The following is a 15,239-nucleotide window of genomic DNA, read 5'->3' on the forward strand; positions in this document are numbered from 1 at the left end:
GAGTTGGTCTGTTGATCCAAAGGGTGAGCAGTCAGACCTGAGGGTGAGTACTTGGTGAAATTAGAGCAGCCATGGTTAGTTCTTGAATCAAGTCAAGAGTTCCAGAGAACTCCTTCACACACACACATACACCCAATTCTGCAAGCTTTGAGAGAAAGAGAGAAAGAGAAAGAGAGAAATTTAACATGCTCTTCTGGAGCCTGGATTCATGGATCCAGAAATTACTTTTTCAGATTTTGTGATGGATTACAGACCTGTAGGCCCTATCCAGCCAAGTTAAATAGCAGGAACCGGAGCCCAGAATGGTTCTGGCCAAGCCTAGCTCAGGCTGTCGCCTTTGTGTGGGGCAGCAGCGTCACCTAGTGATTCTGTGGTTTAAGTACAAGCTCTTTCCGTGGGAATTACCCAATTTGATCAAACTATAAAGAGATCAATTATCTATTTTAATGAGTGAGAATAGTAGCATATAGACTCCCACACTGGAGATGACTCCCAATTCTGTATTTGTTTGGCCTGACATGCATTCTGTGATTTTGTAGCATTTGGGTTTTCCATCAAGTAACATAAAAGATGGGATGACTACACCCATGCCGGCAGTATGAGTGGAGAAGGAGGAGGGGTAAGTTAGCAAGGTTAAAGGGGGCTGGGTCCTGTGTCAGTTCAGAGCCTCCAAGAAGAAGATGCTGAGATGAAACTAGAAGAGTAAGACAGTGTGGTTAACACCTGTGACACATAAAGGGGAGAGGGTATAGGAGTAGGCAGGGAGAGCCTTCAGACCACGGTGCAAGTCAGAGATCTATGAAAAGAAGGGAAAGGAAGGAAAAGGGTAGGAAGGGCTTCAGACTGCTGTGTGGCTGGAGAAAGGCTTGGCCAGCCCAACAGGCAACTCTGTGCAAAGGTCATCTGCAGAGGAGTTCTGCACTGGCCAGAAAAAGGTGGGCCCTGGTATCACCTCTGTGCCTGGTCACTGGCTTGGAGCTTCCCTGGAGACATTCTAACTAGAGGCTGTCAGCTACTGCATTCCTTATGGCAGGTTCCCTCTTAAAGGGAGACCAGAGCAGCATGACTCAATGGCTGCCACAGACTCAAAGGGAAGCTGTCTCAAAATCATTATATCTGCCAGCAGATCACCATGTCTACACATGAATACTATCAATGAAGGAACACTGTGGAGTGATGCATCTAAATTGATGAGTGTAAAATCTAGCACTTGTTCTAATTCCATTAACTAATGTAAACTAGAAAAAGAAACTCTTAGCAGCATTTATTAATCTTGCCTTTCTAAACAGCAAGCTGCCTGCCATCCGTGATGTGTTCTCTGCCCAGGAAACCAAGATCAATGTCAACAACCTGGAATACCAACAGCACTTCAGCTTCTTTGTTGAGGACGGATTTGGGGTCTGAAAATTTCTATATCCTGCCCAAGGTATGAACAATGACCTCACATCTGTGCTGACTCTCTCCCTACTGTAAATGGTCTTTGATGCTGTTGACCGTGAGACACCACTGCCCTGGTGATATGACCTGATCTCTGTATTTAAAAACATTAAGGAACTTGCTCAAGTTCAAGGATTTCCAAAAATCCAATTTGGGTGAATTAGGAAACCCAGATAGCACTACAGGCAAGGGCACAAAGTTTTCAAATCACAGTTAAGCCACAAAGGACCAGGATGCCTTGAATAAAAAATGCAAGGAGCCGCTTGACAAAGAACCTTGAAAAGATCTAAGGATGGAAGAATGCCCACTGTGGAAATAGAGAAAGGATGAGGAAGAGCCAAAAAAAAAAGTGAATGCACAAACTCTTTCTAAGGCTTGTCAAGGAAAGAAAGGTAAGAGCAGCAGAGAAGGTAGAATGAGTTAACACCACCAAAGAGATTACTGGCGAGGAAAACAGGGCCAGTGAGGGAAAAGCATGGGCAATGAAGTGGCTGGACTAATGAATGAGAAGGCGAATGAAATTAATGATGACTCTGAGTGGCAGAGATACCAAAATGCTCTATTAAGTTGGTCTTTAACAAGAAAAATAAAGGAAGGGAACATACATAATTAGGAAGTAATGAAGACTTTAAATATAGACATTAAAATAAACCAGGTAAGGGAATACTTGAAAACATGGTACAATATGTGAATCAGCAGGTCCAGATAACACGCATTCCCCAATCTTAAGGGAATTAGTTAATGAACTTGCTGAACTACTGGCCATTATCTTCAAAGATTCCAAGAGACCAGGGATTCTCAAATGGAAAATATCTGACTGGTCTTATACCAAATTGGAAAAAAAAGAAAAAAGAAAAAGACTTCAATAATTTTTTTTAAAAAATTTATTTAAATTCTAGTTAGTTAGCATGTAGTATAATATTGTTTTCAGGAGTAGAGGCCTTGATAATTATTATACCTGCTGCTTTATGCTCTCCCCACCTTATGAGGTTGTTGTAATGACAAATGGGATTAGACATATTAAACTATCTGGTGGAAAACCTGAGGGAAAGGGAGTAGCCAACGCTGGTTCGTATGATCCAGGCTAATGGACTGGAGCTAGGACATATGATCAAGAGCAATTCAGATATTTGAACTTTCGTTCAACGGAATGCATGTGGGGGTTGTGTAAAAACATTTTTGTTTTTTAAGGTGATATAAAATCAGTTTACATCCCCAGGGAGAAAGGGAGAGAAAGCCTTCATACTAGATGCCCATCTATGATGCAAAAATTTCTAAAGATAATCCACAGGTGGATAATGGACTGTAGGCAGTATCAAAAATCTCCACACTTTCTCTTTAATAAGGGGACTGCAACATGTTATTCTTTAATTTAGTCAAAATCAGTAATACATTATTCTTGTAGAAAAAAAAATAGAGATAAGCATTAATAATCATCACCTAAAATCCTGCCACTGGTTATAAAGTTTGATGTATTTGCATACATAATTTTTCCTGTAGAAATAAATATAGAAGTTATCTTATTTTATTTTTGAGAGAGAGAGAGAGTGTGAGAGAGCATGTGAGCTGGGGGAAGGGGCAGAAGAAGAGAGTGAGAAAGCATCCCAAGCAGGCTCCATGTTCAGTGCAGATCCTGATGCAGGGCTCAATTTCATGACCCTGAGATCATGACCTGAGCTGAAATCAACACTCAACTGACTGAGCCACCCAGGAGCCCCAAGATAGAATTTATTTTTATAAAAATCGGATGAGTCATATATGTTGGATGGTCCATATAAATATAATTGTTTTCTTTTTCCCACCACCATAGAACACAGATCCTTCTATTATCTTAAATTGCTGCATAGTTGTTTAATCAACAACTTCTGGACATTTAGATTATTTCTCCTTCTTTCTTTTTGCTATCAGTAACTCTGCAGTTAACATCCTTAAGCAAACATCTTCTATATGTATTTTTAACTTCTGTTAGAATAAAATCCCATAAGGGGAATTGCCAAGTCAATTGTCCTTTTTTTTTTTTTTTTTTTTTTTTTTTTTTAGGACTTTTGTTCCATATTGCTAAATTACTTTCAGGAAAGAAGGCAATTAACAAACAATAAATGAAAATGCCAGTTTCCTCAATGTGCACACCAACTGGATTTAACAAATATTTTAATCTCTCAATTCAGTAACATTTTAAACATCTTATAACAGTTGAATTTGGATCATTAGATAGAACAAAACACCTGAGGAAATTTATATATTTTCTACCCTATCCTTAAACAATTTGGAGGAATTCTCTTTTCTCTCTCTGCCCCCCTCCCTTCTTGCCGGCCTGCCTACCTACCTGTGACTCCTTTTCTTTTTGAATCATAGCTGCATTGACATATTTTTCATAAAGTTGGGTAAGAAATTCAAACAGCACTATTGAAAGTAACAGCCCAGCTCTATCTTACAAAGTTAAACTTTCACAAGCCTATGAACCAGGCATATACATTGGAGAAACACTTGCATAAGTACCCGAGAACACCCAAGAAGGCACACAGCAGCCCTGCTCTACCATAACTAAGGACCCAACAAGAACCTAACTGTATATCTCCAGAGACACGGATGAATAAACTGTGCCATATCCCTACAATAGACGTCATATGGCTGTGAAATGGGTGAACCACAGCTAAATAAAACCACATGGATAAATCTTGCAAACAATTTCAAATGAAAATAGCCAGTTGCAAATGGTTAAGTACAGTACAATAAAATTTTTATAAAGCTCAAAGGCAAGTAAACTTAACATATTGCTGGGGGTGGGGGGTACATACATATGTTAAAAGCATTTATCAGATAAATAATAATCACAAAATATAGGGTGGTGGTTATTTGTGAGGGGGAAGACAGGGTCAGAAGAATAAAACCAAGGGAACTCTTAGATGCCATACCAGAAATGTTTGAGATCCCAAAAGGATCCCACATATCATCCACATATCATCATTTTATTGTTCTGCTTCATAGCCTACGTATGTGTTCTAAGCATCTGAATATATCAGCCACAGAGAGGTGATTATGCATTGCACACTCACTAGTTAGCAAATTTTATTTGCTAATACATCAAATAGTGCTCTGATGTCCCCAAAGAACACAAGCAATTTCTCACTGCTAAAACCAGCCCCCATACTTTACTGACTGGGTGCCTGCCACTGAAAACACAGAACAGAGCCTCTCCAGAGGATTCTACATTCCCCCAGAGAAAAGACTGTGCCCTCACACCTTCAGTGGAGAATTCTCTCCACTCTGGAGAATCAAGATGGGAGAAAAAAAATGAACCAGAATGTACAACAGACACAAATTCTAGAAGAATTTCCTAAGGCTCAGGGCTATGACCTTACTCATCTTTTCTAAAAATAGATCCCAAATTCTGGTAAATGGTTAGAGGAAAATAGCCTATTTTTAAAGGAGAAGTCCTAAATAGTGAAATCATTTTGCTTAAGCAATGAGCCAAGTCGTTTCTAATGAGGTTGTGGCATTACTGGAAATAAGAGATATATTTAAATAAATAGTCCATACATTACCCCAATAAATCACTTGAAAATATTCTCAAATGCACTAAATGTATTTTTAGTGGCATATGCCTGACCTTTCTGGAAAAAGAAAGGCAATTCTGGAACATTTTGAGAATAAACATCTATCTAAATTAGTAATCAAGACACTAGTAAAATTGTTTTACATTTTCTTAACACCTTTATACCCTATGCTTCAAGAACAATTTATTTTTCCTACCTTTAATAAAATACAGATTCTGTCTGTAAAGTAGCAGGAATATGAGATCAGAAACTTTTTTGATGACCCAATGAGAAATCCTATAATGGTCCTATTACTTCAAGGCCTCAGGCAGGATGGATATATGTATTTGCAACATTTCCATAAAATGACTTGCAGTCCATAAAATGTTAGTTTTTATGACTGTGTTTCCGAGTGTTTTAAAATCAGTGCCATATTCTTTTTTTATAATATTCACAATAAAAATATAAATAAAACCCATTTATTCATTCAACAAACACATTCTGAGAACCTGCTCTCCACCTGGCACTCTGCTGGGGACACACAACTCCTTCTCTCCAAGTCCTCATAGCCTAGGATGTTTTATAAAGCCCCCTGTATTAAATAGCATCTGATCCTCTATATGTATGTTCCACTGCCTGAAAAATCATCATAATAATTAACAATAATAAAATACCAATTAATAATACTTATTAATTAATTAAAAGAATAATAGAATAAGTTGTTCTCCAGAGACGACTTCAGTTTGAGGTTTCCAGGGGAGAAATTCCAAACCTCAAACTTATTCATCTAGGATGCTTCCTCCACTCCACCTCTCACCCCTCACTCTGCTTTCCCCATCTCTGATCCTTAGCGAAGCTCACTAGCTTCCCTTCTGTCCCCTTTCCTCTCTCTCTCCTCTTGCCTTTACTATAAAACTTCTAGAAAAGCATTCACACTACTCTCCTCCTAGATTTTTCTTGTCAACTGTGGGTAATTTCAGTCCTTTGTTCTAGCTGCAAGGTTGCAAAGGTCAGCAGTGGCCTCCTGCTCTCCAAAAAAATGGCCTGATTTTCCTCATCATACTTAAACTTTTGTAGCAGCTACACACCATGGACCCCACTATCATTTCTCTGCCTTCTCCCCTTTACAGAAGTCTCTTTACTGGCTTCCTTTCTGTAGGAACCTTCTCAACCCTCCTAGCCAGCTCCCTTCTCTGCCCATCCCCCCCCATGTTGGCATTCACACCCCAAACAGCACCCTCACTTATCCCACTACTCTGACCACTAGGAATTTTTCTCGTGTGCCACATGGAATCATACAGGGAGACTCTTGGACAAGCTTTTCCCTTTGCCTGGAATGCTGACCCTGGAATACTCATGTCACACATTCCCCTTCTTTCATCTGCTTAAATCCCCCTCATCTTCCACGGACTGTATTAAAAGGAAGGCAGTATGTAGTGGCTGAGGGCATGGACTCTGAAGCCAGACGGTGGGGGTTCAAATCGTGACTGTGCACTGATGAGCTATGTGACCTTTGGCAAGTTATTTAACCTCTCTGTGCCTTAATTTCCTCAACTATAGCATGAAGATAATAATAGTATCTGCCTCTAAAAATTGTTATGAGAATTAATGAGTTAATTTTTTTTTTAAGATTTACTCATTTATTTGAGAGACAAAGAGCAGAGAGAGGGGCAGAAGGAGAGGGAATGGGAGAATCTGAACAAATTCCTCACTAGCCACCGAGCCCAATTCTGGGCTCTAGCCTACCACCCTGAGATCATGACCTGAGCCAAAATCAAGAGTTGGACATTTAACCAAATGAGCCACCCAGATGCAGTAATGAATTAGTATTTTTAAAGTCTTTAGAACAGTGCCTGAAACACTGTAAGTAAGTAGTACCATGTGTGTTTGTTTAGGGTGGGGCGGGAGGGGGGGAGTCAACTCTAAAAGTACTTCCTAAATGCTGAAACTTTTAATCTCACCCCTTACCAGCCTACTTATCACTATATATTGTTTTTAGATAGATATCTCCCATTATTCTCTGAGCTCCCTTGGTCAGGGACCCTGTCCCACTCACTTCTAGATTCCAGCCTGGCACAAGGCAGCACTCAGCAAATATTTGTTGAATGAGCAGAAGATGGATCAAAAAAGGATGAGTTTTCCACAGCCACTGATCTTTCTAGCAACTCAGAAATCATGAGCCTAGAATTTCCTTGGGAGACATTTTGGCAGTGGGTAAGGGTGGGGCATTGTTAGGCACCAGCACTTTCCATTCCTACAATTTCTTCAGCCCCGTAAACTGATCAGGTGACAAGAGCCATAGTAGTGCCAAGCCCAATTAATCCAAACCAGAATGGCACACATAGTACCTTTATGTATCACATCAATTAAGTTTTATTTTCCATCCTTCACTTATTTCCTCCTTTGTGTGTACTTAATGAGCTTTATATTTAAAACAAGAAAAGCCAATAAAACACAAAAATCACAAATCAACAGTGCTTTGTTCAAGAATATCGTATTTAATCAAGAAACTTTCCCAAGTAATTCACTCATTTCAGCCACCAGGTGCCAGGTGGCAATAGGCGCTATAGGCAGAGGGCCAGGGAGAGAAAGAGAGGTAAGAGAGAAAGGCTATGTGCTCCCTTCCCTTGAGGCTCACAATGCCATGTAGGATAGAATACACCACCCCCCTCTAGGCAAGCATCTTTAGAAATCAAAGATGTTCCCATAACCTACTAATGCATCTGTGCCTTTAATTAGCCCAATCGAGCATATAACTCAGTAAAATCTCTCACCTTTTTTGCTCCTTTCAACTAATTTCTGAACATTTCATTTTCTAGTAAGCTTTCACTGCATAACAAGCAGTAATGAAATGACCGATATTAACCCATTGTTAGATTAAACAAAGTACATCATTGGCTGATAGCATTCTATATTATTGGGGTTTGAAATGGGTCCCATCCTATGTTGCAAACATTTGGTATTTGCCTAATGAGACCATTCTTGTACCTACAAAGGAAAAAAAGACATTGTATTAAAACATTTCATGTTAATGATGGCATGTTCAGCACTTTCCGCTCACAGCCACATCTGTGGGTGAGGCAGGTTTCTTGATATTAAATGCTGCATTGGGCCCATATTCTTAGCAAGATGTCTGATTGGCTACTCCCCAAATATACCTTAAATTGGCTTAAAATAGAACAATCACATGCTAACCCAGTAGCATTAGCAACTCTATTAACAGCCAATTTCACATCCACACCAGAGGGAGTAAAAGGTAATTTGCTCATTATCAACACCCTCTGGCAGTGGAAGGAAATGACTGTTCATCAAAAAGTATTTTCCAACATAACAATAGCAGCGCCCATATGTAACCACCACACTCTCCCTTCCCTCCCTGACTGGATCACTGGAGAATGGCTACAGGAAAAAACTGAAATACAAATGAGTTTTGGTAAAAATAGTCTACCTGCCCATTCCCTACCTCCCACCCCTATACCTTCACCTCACCTCACCCCTTTCGGGTTATAAATAAAATGTTGGGCAAATAATCCTACAGGGTACAGGGTGGATCCCACTACAACAGATGTGTAGCTCAGAAAGGTTTCCAAGTCTCCATTACTTGACTAGTATCTCAGACTGCTTTAACCTAACCCAGTTGAATGTGGACAGTTCTTGGAGCCCACTGTAACCAGATCTAATCTGTAGACTCACCTAGTGACTGAAGAAAATAAACCATTTAAGAAATACCATACTGCCCCAATGGGGCCATTTAAAATCTCACCCCAGCCAGGCTTCATTTTAGTAAATATTTCTTCAGAAATGAAGGTTTTTTTTATTTGTTTGCTTTTATCAGTGTTTAATAAACTTCAGTATGTGTTTATGTATTTGGATATAATATTATACTACCGTAGTGACAAATTACAGAAACAGATTTCTTATCTATTGCCTCTGTTCAGCTGGCTGTTTTTGTTTGAGAAGAGTCATCTCCTAATTCTTGTCTAACTCTCTGGGCCGTCTCCTGTTCTTCCTACCTTTGTCCACCTTGTATCCTATACACAGGAGCCAGGCTAATCTACCTGAAGCAATTCTTGAGATATCATTCCCCACTCAAAATTGCCTCTCTGTTGCTCCCAGTTGCCTCCCCACTGTTTCTAGATAAATTCCAGACTCTACATTCTACCATCTAAAGCTTTTCACAACCCTGCCTCCCCGACTCTTCTAGCTCTAATTGGAAGTTCTCATTTCTCCCCAGTATCCCATAATACAGCCATCTGCCCTTATCAGAATCAAAGGTAAAATCAAATGCAACTATCTCCAGAAAGTCTTTTTTGATTGTTCCAAAGAAAATTGATACATTACACCTCTGAACTACAGTAACCCTTTGGGATAGGCTGCCAGTTCATAGTAGATTATAAGGGGCTTCCCTTGGAACTTGTAAATGAGAGAAAGATTGTTCTAAGAGAGTGGAACCATACCAAGTCCTCTTAGAGAGACAGATTAGCTCTCAGATCTGAAGACCTGACTATTCCAGAGTATCCTACTTAAGGAAAAAGCTTATGAATCTCATGATGGAGAGGGAGGAGAAAAACATAGTCACAAGGGGAATGATGTCTGGACCCCTCCTAGGGATGTCTAAGAGAGAGGGAACCTTGGCCAACAGATTGACAGTACCAGCCCGTTGGTGAAACCTTTGCTATCTGAGACAGTTACATGATGCTGTCCCACCCAGTTGCCATTCAACACTACACTCTCTAAGTGTCCTTAGTTCTGATTCTGTCACCCAAAATCTCTTTGGTTTCTAATGTTAGTCAGAGAGTGTGTTGGACATGTGGACTGCAAGTATTCCAGCCTCCATGACAGTGATTTCCCACTATAAAATAGTTAATTGGCTCTTTATTCTTTCTGTAAATATTACTGAGCAGCTACTATATGCCAGGTACTTGTCTACTCACTTAAGAGGGTGAACAAGAAAAATATAGTTTATTGACCCATGGAGTTTACAGTATGGAGAGAAATACAGATAAGTACACTTACAGTTCTAATATCATGTGATGACTGCCTTGCTGGGGATGTTCAGGGGATAAGAGTAGGACCACATGCTTGGAGGAAACACTCAGGCTTTGGGACCCAGAGAAGGCTTTGTAGAGAAAATTGTATTTACCCTGAGTCCTGAGGCATCAGCTGGAGTTACCCCAAGGGTGATGGGAGGAGAAAAAGAAATGATACATGTAGCTCAAGCAGCATGGGCAAAAGATTCAGGATAGGTCTGAGAAACTGAGAATAGTTCAATAAAGGTACAGTGGGGAATATGAGGAAGGGCAAGAAGGGTCAGGAAAGCAGGACACAGATCAAGGAGGGTCTCATAAGCCATTTTAGGAATCTTTCTATCATGAGAATGGTGAAGAATTATTGAAAGGTTTTAGACAAGTCTATAACATGATCATATCTCTAATTGCTGGAGGAATAGGCAGGGTCATTGGGGATAAGAGAAGAGGGCCAATTAAAAGATTTATTTAGAAGATACAACAGGCAGGTCTTGGTGAGGGGTGGGATGAGAGGACTGGGAGTTGAAAGGGAGGGGGACAAGGAAAGAAGATTCAAGATGATGCTAGCATTTCTGGGCTTCAACAGATGGGCTTGTGGTACCTTTCATTGAGGCAACTTGTAACAGAGGTTCAGAGCACAGACTCCAGGTAGTACAGAGTTGGGCTACCTAACTTTGAATCCCTGCTTTACACCTTACTGCTCTGTAGTCTTGGGTAAGTTACTTAATCTCTCTGTGCCTCATTTTCTCATCTATAATGAAGATAACCAGAATACCTATTCATAGAGTCGTTATGCAGATTACATGAGTTAATAGTGACATGCCCAGAATAGTGCCTGGCACAAATACATGCCTTATGTGTTTGTTAAGTAAATAAAATAAGTGACATAGGAGGAGTAACTGGTTTGGAGTAGAGGATTATGAGTTTAGTTTTGGAGATGCTGAACTGCAGAAATCTGTAGAACAATCAAGAATAGCTGTCTAGATAAGCAGTTGCATATATAGATCTGGAGCTTCAAATGGAAATCAGTGCTAGAGACTTTGTTGTGGGAGCAACCTCATATGTGCCATAACTGAAATCAGGACAATGGATAGAATAGATCAGAGAAGATGTAGAATGAGAAAGGGAAGGAAAAGACAAGGGAGAGCCTTGGGGCCCATTTCAGGGCAAAAGAGGTACTTTACTTTCCAGAGAAATTTAGAAGCAGTCAGAAAAGCAGAGGGAAAACTGAGCAGTTCTCAGAAACCAAGGACAGAAAGTGTTTCTAGAAGGCAGAAGTAGCCACTGGTGTCAAGTTTGTCAAATGCAATAAAGACCAAAAAAAAACCCCATTGGATCTGACAACAAAAGTATGACCTTGGCCAATCAGAGTTGCTGCCACTGGCAGGGGAGTGGGGTGGAGGCAGGAGGACAGTGGTGAAGGAAAAATAAAGAGATTGCAAATGCAAACAATTTATTCATAAGAGATGAGTGGGGAGCAATGGGAAGGAAAGAGCAGACAATAGGTAGAGGTCAGGAGAGGCTTTATTTTTATTTTTATTTTTTGGTATAATAGAAGATACTTGAGCATATTTAAATGCTGTTACAGGTTGAATTGTGTCCCCCACAATTCATAGGCTGAAGTCCTAACCCCCAGTACCTGAGAATATGACCTATTGGAAATAGGGTCATTGCAGATGTAATTAGATAAGTTGAGGTCATACTGGTGTAGGATGGGCCCCTAATCCAATATGACTGGTGTCCTTATAAAAGGGGAATATGGAGACAGACATGCACACAGGGAGAATGCCATGTGAAAATGAAGGCTGAAATGGGAGTGGTGCAGGCAAACTTACAGAAGCTGGGTGAGAGGCACAGAACAGATTCTTCCTCCCAGTCCTCCTTAGAAGGAACCAACCCTGCCCACACCTTGATCTCAGACTCCCAGCCTCCAGAACTCCGAGGCAATAAATTTCTAGTGTTTAACCACCCAATTTGAAGTACTTTGTTATACCAGCCCTAGGAAACTAATGCAACTAAAGTCCCCAGCTAATGGAACTTTCCACCATTTACCTCATTAATCAGGGTCCCAGCAGGAAGCAGATGGTATGCTCAAGCTGAGTAATTCATGGGATGCTTTATAAAGGAACCAGGTATAAAGGTGTGGGCAGAGTGTGAGGAACATACATGTTATAATGCAATGCCCAGGCAGAGTAAGAGTAGACCTTGACCATCCCCAGACTTCAAGGGCCAGGGGTGAAGCAAACCTACCTGAAATGGGCAGCAGAGCAGCTGCTTGAAAGCCCCCCTGACAGAAGTGTGATCCCAGCCTCAGTTACTGCTGAGGACCTGCCAGGGCCAGATCTGAGGGCATATATGCAAGTATGGCATAGCCCGCCCTCCCTCTGACCTCCTGCTGGTGCTCCACATCGGTCAAACCAACCAGAGACCAGAGGGCAAAGTGAGCTGGTTGACAGGCCCACAGGTACACCTCACAGGGCATGGAACAGAGACAGGAGGGGTAGAGGCAAGAAGTGAGAGGCAAGGGTGTCTGGGTGGCTCAGTAGGTTAAGCATCCAACTCTTGATTTCGGCTCAGGTCATGGTTTCAGGGTTGTAAGATCGGGCTCTGCACTGGGCATGGAAGCCTGCTTAAGATTCTCTCTCCCTCTGCTCCTCCCTACCTCCCTCTAAAAAAAAGAAGGAGGAGGAGGAGGAGGAGTAGAAAGAGGAGGAGCAGGAAGGGACAGTAGTGAGGGGCAAATGGAAACCCAGTCCCATGCCTTTTCACACTTTGGAACTGCTTGACTACATTACATATTCAAATTGTTAAACTTTTAAAATGCTAATAAGAGAAATCATTAGAAAGAGAAAGGTTGCTGTCACTAGGCCACTCACTGCGTGAAGCCCCTATGGGAGGAAAGGGGGCTATTTTATGGCACCAGTATTCTTGTAGTTACATTTGTCATTGTTCATTTCTGCTTCATCTAATGCATACTGGGTTCTTTGCACTTTTTAATTACTGAATAAATTAATATTTATAGTCTCTATTTCTCTTGGAAATATCTATTGAGGGGACTTTTTCTACTATCACCTGAGCTCTTGACTATTTGAAATGACTGAGGTATATCTCTCTCCTAGGATACCTTTGAGATATGCCAGTGACTGTAACTGTAACCGGAACAGGTCTGGTTGGAAATATGGGCTCATAAGAGACAGGAAGTGATTCCAGAGAAACTTCTGTTTATAACATAATCGGTAAGAATCATTTCTTTTATCTAGGATTATAGGAATTTATTTAACTAAACCTACTACAAAAGACTGTATTATCTAAACTGGTACAGGCTGACCTGCTCTCTCTTTTATATGCTTCTGTACCAGCTTTAGCCAATGCTTTATTTCAAACAGAATCCTAATTCGTTGCAGAAATTAATATAACAATCATAAGAATAACAAAAGTCTTTTATGATAAAGGCTGATGTACACATGTCCATAGCAGTTCACCCTGGATCTTGCAACATGAAGTTTTTAATCCCACAAAGTAGCACCAGCTATGTGGCAATCTTTTGAGTCCTTGGTTTGGCTTTTCCAGGTGAAATTAAGGAACTGTTTTGTGACAAACCACTTCAGAAGTATTCAGCTTCTCATGCCATAATTAGAGCTGTAATCCGCTGGTTGCCTGCTTTTTGAAGCAGAAGGACCAGATTTGAAAGCCACTCTAATGACTAGACTATCCATGTGAATATCTGCACACTGTATTATTTGTCTCTGGTAGGGGGGAAAGAGATGTAATAAAATGCAGAAATTGTCATAGTGGGAGGAGAAGTTGAGTGTGGGTAAATCATTTGAGGAAAATCAGAATTGAGCTTTGACCCAGTTTCTTCCTCTCATGAATAATGGGATTAAGAGGATGAGCTAGAATAGGCCTCCGAGATCAGTGAGGACAAAGGAGGAAACCAGGTGAGTGGAAGAAATGACCTCTGACAGAAATTCAGCCTTCAGGATCTTCCCAGGTAGAGGTGTCTGAGAGCTGAACAGCATCTGGGAATAAATAGCATGAAGTAACAAGAAAAAGCCCTACGGAGCTGAGCACTTTAATTAAAAAAATAAATAAAAATTTAAACAAGCAAGGACGCCTGGGTGGCTAAGTTGGTTAAGCAGCGGCCTCGGGTCCTGATGACTGTGCTCTCTCTCTCTCTCTCTCTCCCTCTCTTACCTAAATAAACAAAATCTTTTTTAAAAATTTAAGAAGCAAAAGATGGGGCACCTGTCTGGGTCAGCTGCTTAAGCATTGGACTCTAGATTTCAGCTCAAGTCGTGATTTCAGGGTTGTGGGTTTGAGCTCCGCCTGCAGGCTGGGGCTGGGCGGGGAACCTGCTTAAGATTCTCTCTCTTCCTCTCCCTCTGCCCTTCCCCTCTCCTCTCTTTCTAAAAAATAATTAATTAATAAATTAAATTAAAATAAAAAGCAAAAGATAAAATGGAGAGAAAGTAGGGAGTACCCCACAGCCCAAGCTGTCTTCCGACAAAATGCTCTTCCATGAATGGTCCCAATTGGGCATTTCTGATTTTTTTTTTTTTTTTAAGTCACACGTGTATGCTACAACACGCCCAGGAAAGTTTCATCCCTTCCCTTCCTTTTGGAGGTGGAAATTCCCTTCACAGCGTCCTTGTTACAGGAACTGTGGGGGCCCAGAGTGCACCCCGAGCCCGGAGGCCCTTCTCCCTCCTTGCCACCTGCGGGGTTGCTGGGTTCAGTTAGGAAGTGCCGGGCTGCTGCTGCCTTCACTCAGTCCACTTAGCCGAAGGCCTCTGATTTGTTCACATTTACTACAACACATACAGAGGGCTGGAGGATTTTTTTCCTTTTTTTTCTTTTTTTTTTCTTCTTCTTCTTCTTCTTCTTTTTTTTTTTTTTTTTCCACTATTGATCTGGTGCTTTAAGAGGGGAAAAAATCTTCTTGGCTGTCTAAACACTATTGATCCCTGCTTGGGAGTCGCAGTAGAAGTGTAGAAAGGGCGTGGATGAATTGAAATTTCATTTCCGACAACTTGTTCCTGTTATTTTTACCCTTTCGGACGGGGAGAAACACGCTGCTGCCGCTTCAGTCAATGTGGTCGATAGCTCCGCTGAGAAGCCCAACACAGCTTCCGCCAGAGGTTTGGCAGTGAGACATGCTCTTGGATTTGGAGTGCTTGGAACTGAAGGATGCTGGAGAAAAGCACCGGGTCTTAGCAAACGGTTTGGGGGCTGGCTGTGA

At 41.1% G+C, this 15,239-nt stretch overlaps 1 long non-coding RNA gene across 1 annotated transcript in view; it reads left to right on the forward strand.

The window, feature by feature from the left end:
* LOC144308590 (uncharacterized) overlaps nt 1-15,239 on the forward strand; it is a 125,668-nt gene that overhangs the window by 106,944 nt on the left and 3,485 nt on the right. The window contains exon 7 of the long non-coding RNA XR_013375015.1: nt 13,120-13,236. This is a non-coding gene — a long non-coding RNA (uncharacterized LOC144308590). The remainder of the gene's footprint in view (nt 1-13,119; nt 13,237-15,239) is intronic.

Source organism: Canis aureus, chromosome 3, assembly GCF_053574225.1.
Source record: "Canis aureus isolate CA01 chromosome 3, VMU_Caureus_v.1.0, whole genome shotgun sequence".
Classification (NCBI taxonomy): Eukaryota; Metazoa; Chordata; class Mammalia; order Carnivora; family Canidae; genus Canis; species Canis aureus.